Here is an 11,731-nt window from a genome sequence, read left to right as displayed (position 1 = left end):
ATTCAGCAGATACTGAATTTTATCAGTTCTAAGATAACATTCATGTCGTAGATAGTGTCAGAAAGAAGGATCTTAGAACAGAGACTTGGCTAAGAAAATTTTATTACAGATTCTATAATTGAGATTTTCTATACATCTAGTCCTCTCCATGAGGATTTGACTATAATCTATAGCCCTTAGAAAGTAATTTAGGGCAACAGTTCACAGTTAACACAGAGAACAGAATTAATGAATCAACCTCTTCTATCCTGCAGGCATTGCAGAAGCTGTGGTTACAGTAAAATGTCTTCTCTTAATGATATTTAGCCATACCACCTCCCAAAATGTTGAGATATTTGCAAAGTACCTTCCCACATTGCCAGGCAATTATTTATTTCCTTTATTTCCTTCTTCTCCAGAAGCTCAGAGTAACTGAAATGTTGTTTCATATATATTTCTGGAAAGACACTGAGACATTTGTTTCTGGCCATTTGGGAATTAATACTCTGAACTCGCTAGGCCAACCTACTGCATTAAAAAATTGATATTTGATAAAATACAAAATCATATTTTTAAAATGCATTGCTCTTCTAAAAAGGAAGTCTGGGAAAATCCCCAAGAGGCAAGAAATAATGATGATAAGCTAAAAATAGAGTGATAAAGAGAATATGAAGCTGGAAATGTTCTGGTGACAAATACCAACAACAGGAGTCTAGAGCTCCACCATGCTGATATCTGAGGACAGGACATTTGCAGATGGAAACTGGACAGAAGTCCCCCCCAGCCCCAACAAAGAAACAACCAGAGGGAAAGAATGACTTGACAACTCAGCCCTGCAGCAAAGGGAGCTAAACCTGTCTGTCCTAGTCTTGGTTCTAGGGGAGAAATAAAGAAGACAAATGGTCTCTCATAAAAACAGTTTAGCCATGGACCTGCCACCACATGCATCTTGGGCTTGACTTCATATCACACATATGATCTGTGAAGTAAAAGCCAAAATATTTATTCAAGTGGACCCAGGATGATCACACAAGTCCTCTCTGGAGGAAAGTATCCTCCACTTAGCTCCCATAGGATTTTCCCACAGTCAAATATTAGTCCAAAATAATTAACAAATACGTATGAAAACCAGTCATCTTGGGTGAGAGCCAGTAGAAACAAAGACAGCAGATTTAGATCCCCGAGGAGTCTAATACCAGAATACATAGAAGATAAAAACAAGCAATAAAATGTTTAAAGAACAAAGAATCAAACCATAGCCAAGGATCAAGACACTATTAAAAATGACCAAGCCAATTTGACAAAGAACCAAGAAAAAGGTCTAAAAAAGATAATCATTGAAGTTCAAGACTCAAGGGAAGAGTTAAACAGCACATGAAACAAAACCAAAGAGAGAATTAATACAGCAGAATAAATCTGAAGAAATGACCCAGATGCAGTGCAGTTAAATAGGAGAATTTAAGAGGTACAGAAAATAGAATGAGAAACTTTGAAATATATTGAGTCACTCTTCCAGACAGAAAGAATGCAGAGATTGGACTAAAAACCATCTCAAGAATGTCGTCTAATGCACACGTAGAAAATGGACTTGAGGACACAGGGACTGGGAAGGGTAAGCTGGGACAAAGTGAGAGAGTGGCATGGACATATATACATTACCAAATGTAAAAGAGATAGCTAGTGGGAAGCAGCTGCACAACACAGGGAGATCAGCTCGGTGCTTTGTGACCACCTAGAGGGGTAGGATAGGGAGGGTGGGAGGGAAATACAAGAGGGAGGAGATATGGGGATACATGTATATGTATAGCTGATTCACTTTGTTATAAAGCAGAAACTAACACACCATTGTAAAGCAATTATACTCCAATAAAGATGTTAAAAAGAGAATGTCGTCTAAGAATTTTCTAGACATGATAAAACATAAAACACACAAACAGGATTTAAAAATATAGAAAATCACACTCCAGACACATCCTATTAAAAATGCAGAAAACCAAAGATGCAGAAAAGATTCTTTAAAAAGTCATTTGGAAAAAATACAAAAGAATAAACCAAAGAAAGATAAAGGAGAGAATCAATAGCAGAATGAAACAGAAACTAAAAATAGAAATGCAAAAATTTTCAATTTATCCCTGTCACACCAATGAACACGTGGCTCCCCAGTGGGGCCCTCAGGAATAAAAAGCCCTAAAATTGACCCTTATATACAAGGAAACATGATATATGACAGGGAAAGCAATGCTGATCAGTAGAGATGAACTAGGAGCTTAAATAATGATGGAAAATGGATTAATAAAACAGTGATGTTGGAATACTGATTAAACACATAAAAAAACAAAAATGGGAATTCACACCATACAGAAAAATCATTTTTAGAAGATCAGATACTTAAATATGAAAACTTTTTTTTAATTTAAAAAGTAAATATAGATGAAAAAAAAATGAAAAAGAAGAAAAATAAGAAAAAAAATATACAGATGAATATCTTCAGGACCCTGTGAGCATGACTTTCTTAAACAAGACACAAAAGCATAAATCATGATTGAAAAATAAACTTGACTCATTACAACTAGGATCTTTCACCAGGAAGTATTTTACAAGAAAATGTAAAATCAAGTTCCAAACCTAGAAGGTATTTTTGAAATTCATAGAGCATAAATCAAAATATATAATCAAGTCTTGTAAACCAAAAAGAAAAAGATAAACAACCAATTGAAAGATGAGCAAGAAATATGAATGCCTTATAAATAAATGAAAATATGCCCAATCTCATTTTTAACCAGGGATATGAAAATTAAAACTGAGAGAATATTTTACATACATCAGATTGGTGAAAACTTAAAAACCTGACTTTTACACGTAATGATAAATAAAATGAACAAACAATACACCATTAATGTGCGGTAACCTCAGTCAACAATCTTGGTAAACTTATTTTGCCAAATTATAACACCACTTGCCTGTGATCTACATCACACTCTGCTTTAATGCTTACCCGATATAAAATTGTTTTCTTTCTCTTCTGCCTTCGTGGACAGGTTGCCTGGGTTGGCAGGAGATTTTGTCTTTAGCTACATTTCCTCAACAATTGCAAAAGCAAAACACAGAAAAATACGGAGCAGGATGCAATTTATAGATGGTTCAAGATCCAGAATTAATAAATATATTGTTAAGAATATGTACTATGTATTTCAAAAATGCAACCGACAATGGAATTATAATACAAAAATCAGAATAGATTTCATTGGGAAGGGGAAGAAGAGGATTTGAAAGGAGAAAAGATATCTAGGAAGCCACAGTGTTACTGGTTTTTTTTATTCTCCTCCTTAATCTGGATGGTGAGTACCTGGATATTCCACCTCATATTCTTTGTACCCGTTATATACTGTTGCTGGAGTTCAGTACATGGGACACCCTTGCCTTGCTGTCTAGACAGAGCAACCCTCTGAGGTGACAACTCCTAGTCCTTCATGTGTCTTGGCACAAGTCGCCCCTACCTCTCCACACCACTCCCTGTGCACCTCGACTTCCACCCTGGACGTCCCCTGTTTTTGCTGAGGCACACGATCAATGATGCAGGACAGAAAATGCAAGGAAGGTGGCACTCTGACAAGATAAACTTTATCAATTGAGTTCTTCCTCTTATTTGTCAAATTCTTTTTTCTTGCCCCCAGTAGACTATCTGTTGGACAATAGCTTCATGGAGCCCCTCCGAGGACATCAGGGCACAAATGACCATTAGGCTCCCTGAGAAAGCTGTGAGCATCAGTGACCTACAGCTTCGTGTTTGCTCACCCTTCTTCCCTGTCTCACACGCCTTTGTTCGGTCCCCATAAAGCTTAGCACAGAAAGCTTTTGCCTCGGGCTCTATTCTGCCTGCAAACAAGAACTAAGACTATTATTTTACATTTGTTTTTTATTATTACTATTAAAATTTATATTATCTTATATATTTAAGTTTTTATGTAAATCTATATAGTTTTAGGAAACCTAGGAGACCTCTGGGACAACATTAAACACAACAACATTCACATTATAAGGGTCCCAGAAGGAGAAGAGAGAGAGAAAGGACCAGAGAAAATATTTGAAGAGATTATAGTCAAAAACTTCCCTAACATGGGAAAGGAAATAGCCACCCAAGCCCAGGAAGCACAGGGAGTCCCATACAGGATAAACCCAAGGAGAAACACGCCAAGACACATAGTAATCAAATTGGCAAAAATTAAAGAAACAGAAAAATTATTGAAAGCAGCAAGGGAAAAATGAAAAATAACATACAAGGGAACTCCCATATGGTTAACAGCTGATTTCTCAGCAGAAACACTACAAGCCAGAAGGGAGTGGTATGATATACTTAAAGTGATGAAAGGGAAGCACCTACAACCAAGATTACTCTACCCGGCAAGGATCTCATTCAGATTCGATGGAGAAATCAAAAGCTTTACAGACAAGCAGAAGCTAAGAGAATTCAGCACCACCAAACCAGCTCTATAACAAATGCTAAAGGAACTTCTCTAAGTGGGAAACAAAAGAGAAGAAAAGCATCTACAAAAACAAACCCAAAACAATTGAGAAAATGGTCATAGGAACATACATATCAATAATTACCTTAAATGTGAATGGATAAAATGCTCCAACCAAAAGACACAGGCTTGCTGAATGGATACAAAAACAAGACCCATCTATATACTGTCTACAAGAGACCCACTTCAGACCTAGGGACATATACAGACTGAAAGTGAGGGGATAGTAAAAGATATTCCATGCAAATGGAAATCAAAAGAAAGCTGGAGTAGCTATACTCATATCTCACCACTATTATTAAACATAGCTTTGGAAGTCCTAGCCACGGCAATCAGAGAAGAAAAAGAAATAAAAGGAATACAAATTGGAAAAGAAGAAGTAAAAGTGTCACTGTTTGCAGATAACATGATACTATACATAGAGGATCCTAAAAATGCCACCAGAAAACTACTAGAGCTAATCAATGAATTTGGTAAAATTGCAGGATACAAAATTAATGCACAGAAATCTCTTGCATTCCTATACACTAATGATGAAAAATCTGAAAGGGAAATTATGGAAACACTTCCATTAACCACTGCAACAAAAAGAATAAAATACCTAGGAATAAACCTACCTAGGGAAACAAAAGACCGGTATACAGAAAACTATAAGACACTGATGAAAGAAATTAAAGATGATACCAACAGATGGAAAGATATATATATCATGTTTTTGGATTGGAAGAATCAATATTGTGAAAATGACTATACTACCCAAAGCAATCTACAGGTTCAATGCAATTCGTATCAAATTACCAATGGCATTTTTTTTTTTTACAGAACTAGAACAAACCATCTTAAAATTTGTATGGAACACAAAAGACCCCAAATGGCCAAAGCAGTCTTGAGGGAAAAAAACAGAGCTGGAGGAATCAGACTCCCTGACTTCAGACTATACTACAAAGCTACAGTAATCAAGACAATATGGCACTGGCACAAAAACAGAAACATAGATCAATGGAACAAGATAGAAAGCCCAGACATAAACCCACACACCTATGGTCAACTAATCTATGACAAAGGAGGCAAAGATATACAATGGAGAAAAGACAGTCTCTTCAATAAGTGGTGCTGGGAAAACTGGACAGCTACATGTAAAAGAATGAAATTAGAACACTCCCTAACACTATGCACAAAAATAAACTCAAAATGGATTCAAGACCTAAATGTAAGACTGGACACTATAAAACTCTTAGAGGAAAACATAGGAAGAACACTCTTTGACATAAATCACAGCAAGATCTTTATTGATCCACCTCCTAGAGTAATGGAAATAAAAACAAAAATAAACAAATGGGACCTAATGAAACTTAAAATCTTTTGCAAAGCAAAGGAAACCATAAACAAGACGAAAAGACAATCCTCAGAATGGGAGAAAATATTCGCAAATGAATAAACGAACAAAGGATTAATCTCCAAAATATATAAACAGCTCATGCAGCTCAATATTAAAGAAACAAACAACCTAATCCAAAAATGGCAACAAGATCTAAATAGACATTTCTCCAAAGAAGACATACAGATGGCCAAGAAGCACATGAAAAGCTGCTCAACATCACTAATTATTAGAGAAATGCAAATCAAAACTACAATGAGGTATCACCTTACACCAGTTAGAATGGGCATCATCAGAAAATCTACAAACAACAAATGCTGGAGAGGGTGTGGAGAAAAGGGAGCCCTCTTGCACTGTTGGTGGGAATGTAAATTGATACAGCCACTATGGAGAACAGTATGGAGGTTCCTTAAAAATCTAAAAATAGAATTACCATATGATCCAGCAATCCCACTACTGGGCATATACCCAGAGAAAACCATAATTCAAAAAGACACATGCACCCCAATGTTCATTGCAGCACTATTTACAATAGCCAGGTCATGGAAGCAACCTAAATGCCCATCGACAGATGAATGGATAAAGAAGATTTGGTACATATATACAATGGAATATTACTCAGCCATAAAAAGGAACGAAATTGAGTCATTTGTTGAGACGTGGATGGATCTAGAGACTGTCATACAGAGTGAAGTAAGTCAGAAAGAGAAAAACAAATATCGTATATTAACGCATGTATGTGGAACCTAGAAAAATGGTACAGACGATCTGGTTTGCAGGGCAGAAGCTGAGACACAGATGTAGAGAACAAATGTATGGACACCAAGGGGGGAAAGCCGCAGAGGGGTGGGGATGGTGGTGTGCTGAATTGGGCGATTGGGATTGACATGTATACACTCATGTGTATAAAACTGATGACTAATAAGAACCTGCAGTATAAGAAAACAAAAAAAAACCAATACTAAACTTTCTTTGGGTTATTTGTATGGAAATATGTTAATATAAATGTTACAGACATTACATGAAATTTCTAAAAATCTTATATGTTCTGGTATAATGTTGTAAGTCATAATTCCAGTTATTACTTTAAAATGTGTATCTCAGAAATAACTAAATTTCCTTGTCAATTGCATTATTATGAACTTTCATCAAATCTTTAACTGTGGTTATTTTTAAGTCTTTTGTCATTTACAGACAGTTCTGGGTGTACTCTGATGCTTTCGCAAAAATGTTCCTATAAAGGGGTTTCATCTTCAAGGAATTCATGGAAAAGACTCTGACAAGTACAGGTTTCTGGTAACTGACTATACTGCTGAACTGAATGAATAAGCATTTTCAGAACTCTAATGGAAAACTGATGAATTCATGAAACTGCTAACAAAAGATCAAGATGAAAAAAAAAATTAATTACATGGGACTGAGTGAACTGATGAGGATGATTATAATTTTTGTGACTTTGTTTAAATAAAAAAAAAAATCCCACACAGACTCAGGCAAAAAATATACAAATCAATTTTCACTGAAAAGTAAAGGAGCTGTTACAGTGGATTACTGGACTGAATGTCAATATTATGACATAGTATGAGTGTGTGTTTCGTGTTTGGTAATTGCAATCATTGTTGCTTTTGTTGTCGTCATCATTAAAAAAAACAAATTAGAGAGCTGGAAACAAACTGAGAAACTGAGAAAATAGCTGGAAAGGATAAAGAGGTGGAAAATTTTTTTCAAAGTTAAAGAATTTGGAAATACATAAGGCAAGATACAGATGTAAGAGTCATGAGAGAAGAAAAGTAAAATATTGAAGGGGCAAAGTATGAGAAATAGAGATAAATGTTTCAGAACTGAAGAGGGGTGAAAGAACTCAGTTCAAAAAGGGCTCAGAGTACCAACTATGAGAGAGAAAAAAAACCCAAATAAAACAAACAACAGTACGTTTTAAGAACATCAAATAGAAAGTTCTAAAAGCCTTTCAGAGAGAAAGAGCTGATCATCTACAAAAGAATAAAAATCACTGAGTGAGGCCCAAGAATATGCATTTCTAACAAGTTCCCAGGTGATATTAATGCTGTTGGTCCAGGGACCACACTTTGAGAACCACTATAATATATTTCACTCAGAAACTATCAAACAGAAAAAAAAAAAAATTCAGAGACATGGAATAGCTAAATAAACTAATATGTTATTACATACATACAGAATCTATATCTAACAGTGAACACACATTCTTTTCCAGTACATGAAGGATATTTACTAAAATAAACTATTAGGCCCCAATATAAGGGAGCCTCAATAAATTCCAAAGCAAAAATGTTGTGCACACTCTTTTCCAAACATAATGCCAAAAAAATTTTTTGTAATAATAATTAACTCCTTTAGAATGAAACTGGTGGTGCTGGACTGTAGTCAGATTATCATAATGTTTTTAAGATAGAGAGACAGAGACAGAGGGAAATGCAGATGTGTGTATACATGGGTTACTACATATACATGTATTTCCTAGTTCTATTTACTGAGGGGTATTAGAAGCAATGAAACCAGTAAAAAGTAACACATCTGAGTACTCAAATCCTGGTTTCCAAATATTGATACCATCCTCCAACACAAGGAGCAAGTCCTTAGAAGACTGGTTGATTTCAAGGGTAGGGATTATAAGATTGAGTCTAGAGCATTTTCTGGTGTCAGAAACTAAAGAAGAAAAAGGACGATAGCATATCAAAGAGCATAGGAATAAATCTGGATGTTAAAAACAGGGTATTAGACTCAAAGCATCTCCCCCAAAATACTCAGTAATTTCAAAGGCAAAATAGTTACTTGTCTATTAGAAAATCCTGACAAAACACCTTAATCGAGTGATCAAGATTAATATCACTATTAATATACAGACATTAAAGACCCCTGATACTATGTTCTGATACATCAGTGGTATCCTTCTCAATTATGCATAACCACATTCTAGTCACGCAGAATCATCTTCTCAACCCAGATTGAGGGACATTCTACATGACCCACACTTTTGAAGAGCACTGGTTGAAGTAACACAAGAAAAGACGGAGGAACCGGCACAGATTGGAATAACTTAAAATACACAGAATTAAATGTGATGCAGAATCCAGGATTGGATCCTGGCAATAGAAATAGGGCTTTACTAGAAAACTGGTGAAATCCAAATATGTTCTGTATGCTAGTTAATAGTATTATACTTGGTCAATTTCTTAGTCTTGATCATTGCTCTGTGGTTACAGTAGATTCTGACGTAGGGGAGCAAAACTTGCCACCCCGAAGTATCTTTTTGGCATGAATTTTATTTCCAGCTGAAATCAATCAAGGCCTAAAAGACTCGGGAAGAATCTTTGACCTTGCCCCTGACTGCCTAAAGAGTGTAGGTAGAGGACCTGTTCCAGGAAGGGCACTCTCACCGTAGACAACTATAATATGAACTAGGTGTGGTAGACAGGGAAGGACCTAGCAAAGTCTGCTAAAATTCCTCTCTGCTCATTGTCTCAGCATGGCCCAGCAAACATTTGTTTACCAAATATTTTCTTTCCATCTCTATGTAAATTGCCTTCCTCCCTGTTGAGGTCCCAAACCATTACCCCCAACATCCTCTTTTGTCTTGAACTGAAGATGGCATTCAAGGTGAGAATTTCAGCCATTTTGGCAAGTTACTCAGTTCTCCTGGGTCTCTCCTGTGTACACATGTTATTAAACTTTTGATTTTCTCCTCTGAATGTCTCATGTCAAATTAATTCTTAGAGCATCCAGAAGAAACCAGAAGGGTAGAAGAAAGTTTCTTCTTCCCCAACACTGACATAAGAAAAGGCTGAATGAAGCTGTGCCCATAATGGAATTTAATACTCAAATGCACTTTTTCATTTTTAAATTATTAGTAATTTAATATATACATCAGATTTTTGTTTTCACGGCTTTTCAACTCATTTCACAGCAATTCAAAACCAACAGAAAATCTAAGAGTAAGTATGGAAATGTTTTGTGTTGCCAAAATATTGAAAGTAAAATTCGAGAAAATGTTAAAGAACAGTATTCAATAGGCAGCGTTTGTAATTCTTGTCCCCCACCCCGCTCCCCGCCCCTTGCCTGAGAACCTTCCTTTAGCACCTTCTTGCCATGGCTGATGAAGGCTGGGGTAGACACCTGAGCCTCAAAGAGGCTCCTCTGACTGGCCTGATTCACTCAGATTCTCTCATGTGAATGAAAAATGTTGCCTGCCAAATCAGTAAACAAAAGATGTTGCAGCCATCAAGCCACTACAGTCGTCCCCAGTAGTGAGCCCTGATGGGACTCAAGATGAGAAAGAATAGGAGACTGGCCATACATAATTAAAATACATATCAAAGGAAGGATTTCAATAAGCCCAGACTCTTGCATCTTCTCATACATAGAAAAGCGTTAAATTCATTAACTTGAGATATCTGGTTTTCTTTAACTAACAGTAATCTTTTGATGTTCCCACTACCTGGTTTGTGTTGTAAAAACCCCTATATATCCTGGCTCTTCCTTTACCTCTTCAGAGCAGTCCCTCAGAGCTATCCCAGAGGCTGCCTCCCGGGCTTGAAGTCCTCAGAAAGTACAGGGAATTAAACATAATTCTCAACTTTTAGGTTGTGGGGTTTTTTTTTTTGGGGGGGTGGCCACACCATGAGGCATGCGGGATCTTCCCTGACCAGGGATCGAACCTGTGCTCCTTGCAGTGGAAGCTTGGAGTCCTAACCACTGGACCGCCCGGGAATTCCCAGGTTGTGCTTTTTTAGTTGACACTCTATCCAGTGATTTAGAGTCCAGACACCAGACACTCTAGTATCACATTTCATTGATGCTAAGATGCACATTTTTGCACATTTTATAATTTATAAAATCAGAAGGCATCTTACAGAAGCTTGTGCATCATATTTGATAGACAATATATTTTCTTAGTAATACACAAAGTAATGGTGCCTCTTAAAGTATTTGGGATATAGTATGTGTCTCCTGTACACTTGGGTGGGAGACCACATAGGTCTGGAGCTGTTATGAAGATAAAGAATGAAGCAAACATATAGAGGAAAGACAGATGAGAGACCTTGTGGCCCCAGAGACAGACAAGAGAACATTTATGTGGGATAGTAAGAATCACTGCTTTGGCTCCTGACAATATTCCATTTTGCTTATCTAAGCTTTTGCATGGCCCAGTGACACTTTCATTATTAGGTTCTGCAAGTTACTTTCATACACTTAAGTTATTCTTCACTAAAAAATATACACTCAGACACCTAGGTTATTCAAGGACACCAAAAAGATTAGTAAATCAGCCAAATCTTCCAGGATTTCAGGAAGAAATTTGTCATATGCATGTGTTTAATGTGAAATGTGCTACTGTTTGGTATACATTCATCTTATCAAAGTGGTTATTACCAGGCCAGAGCAGGACAAAGATCACATAGCAATGTTTAAAGATGAAGCCAAATCTTACTAGGAAAAGACAGGCAAAAATAAGAAATTAGGAAGAAAATGCAAGAACATAATTGTGTTATACATAAATTCAATTAAGCTGCTAAAACAAAGATTCCAACCATTATGTGTTCTCCCTTTTAAAAACATTGCTGGGGTAGTGAATTCTTTGCTTCCCATATTTTCTTCCTCTTTCATAACAGTGGTGCTTCTAATCTATTCTGTGGTTTTAGTTTTTCAATTCTATAAGCATGGAGAGTGAATTCCACATGAATTTTACATATTCAGTAGCACCATTTTTATGGGTTGACTTGTGTACTTGAATTTAGAATTGAGCAAATGAAAAACACTCATAGGGCACAAATCATTGATGAGTTTTTTTTTTTCATATACCATCATGCTTACT

This window comes from Balaenoptera physalus (assembly GCF_965194825.1).
Source record: "Balaenoptera physalus genome assembly, chromosome: 2".
In the NCBI taxonomy this organism is placed as follows: domain Eukaryota; kingdom Metazoa; phylum Chordata; class Mammalia; order Artiodactyla; family Balaenopteridae; genus Balaenoptera; species Balaenoptera physalus.
The sequence above is the reverse complement of the archived record's forward strand: the minus strand, read 5'-3'. Positions refer to the sequence as shown.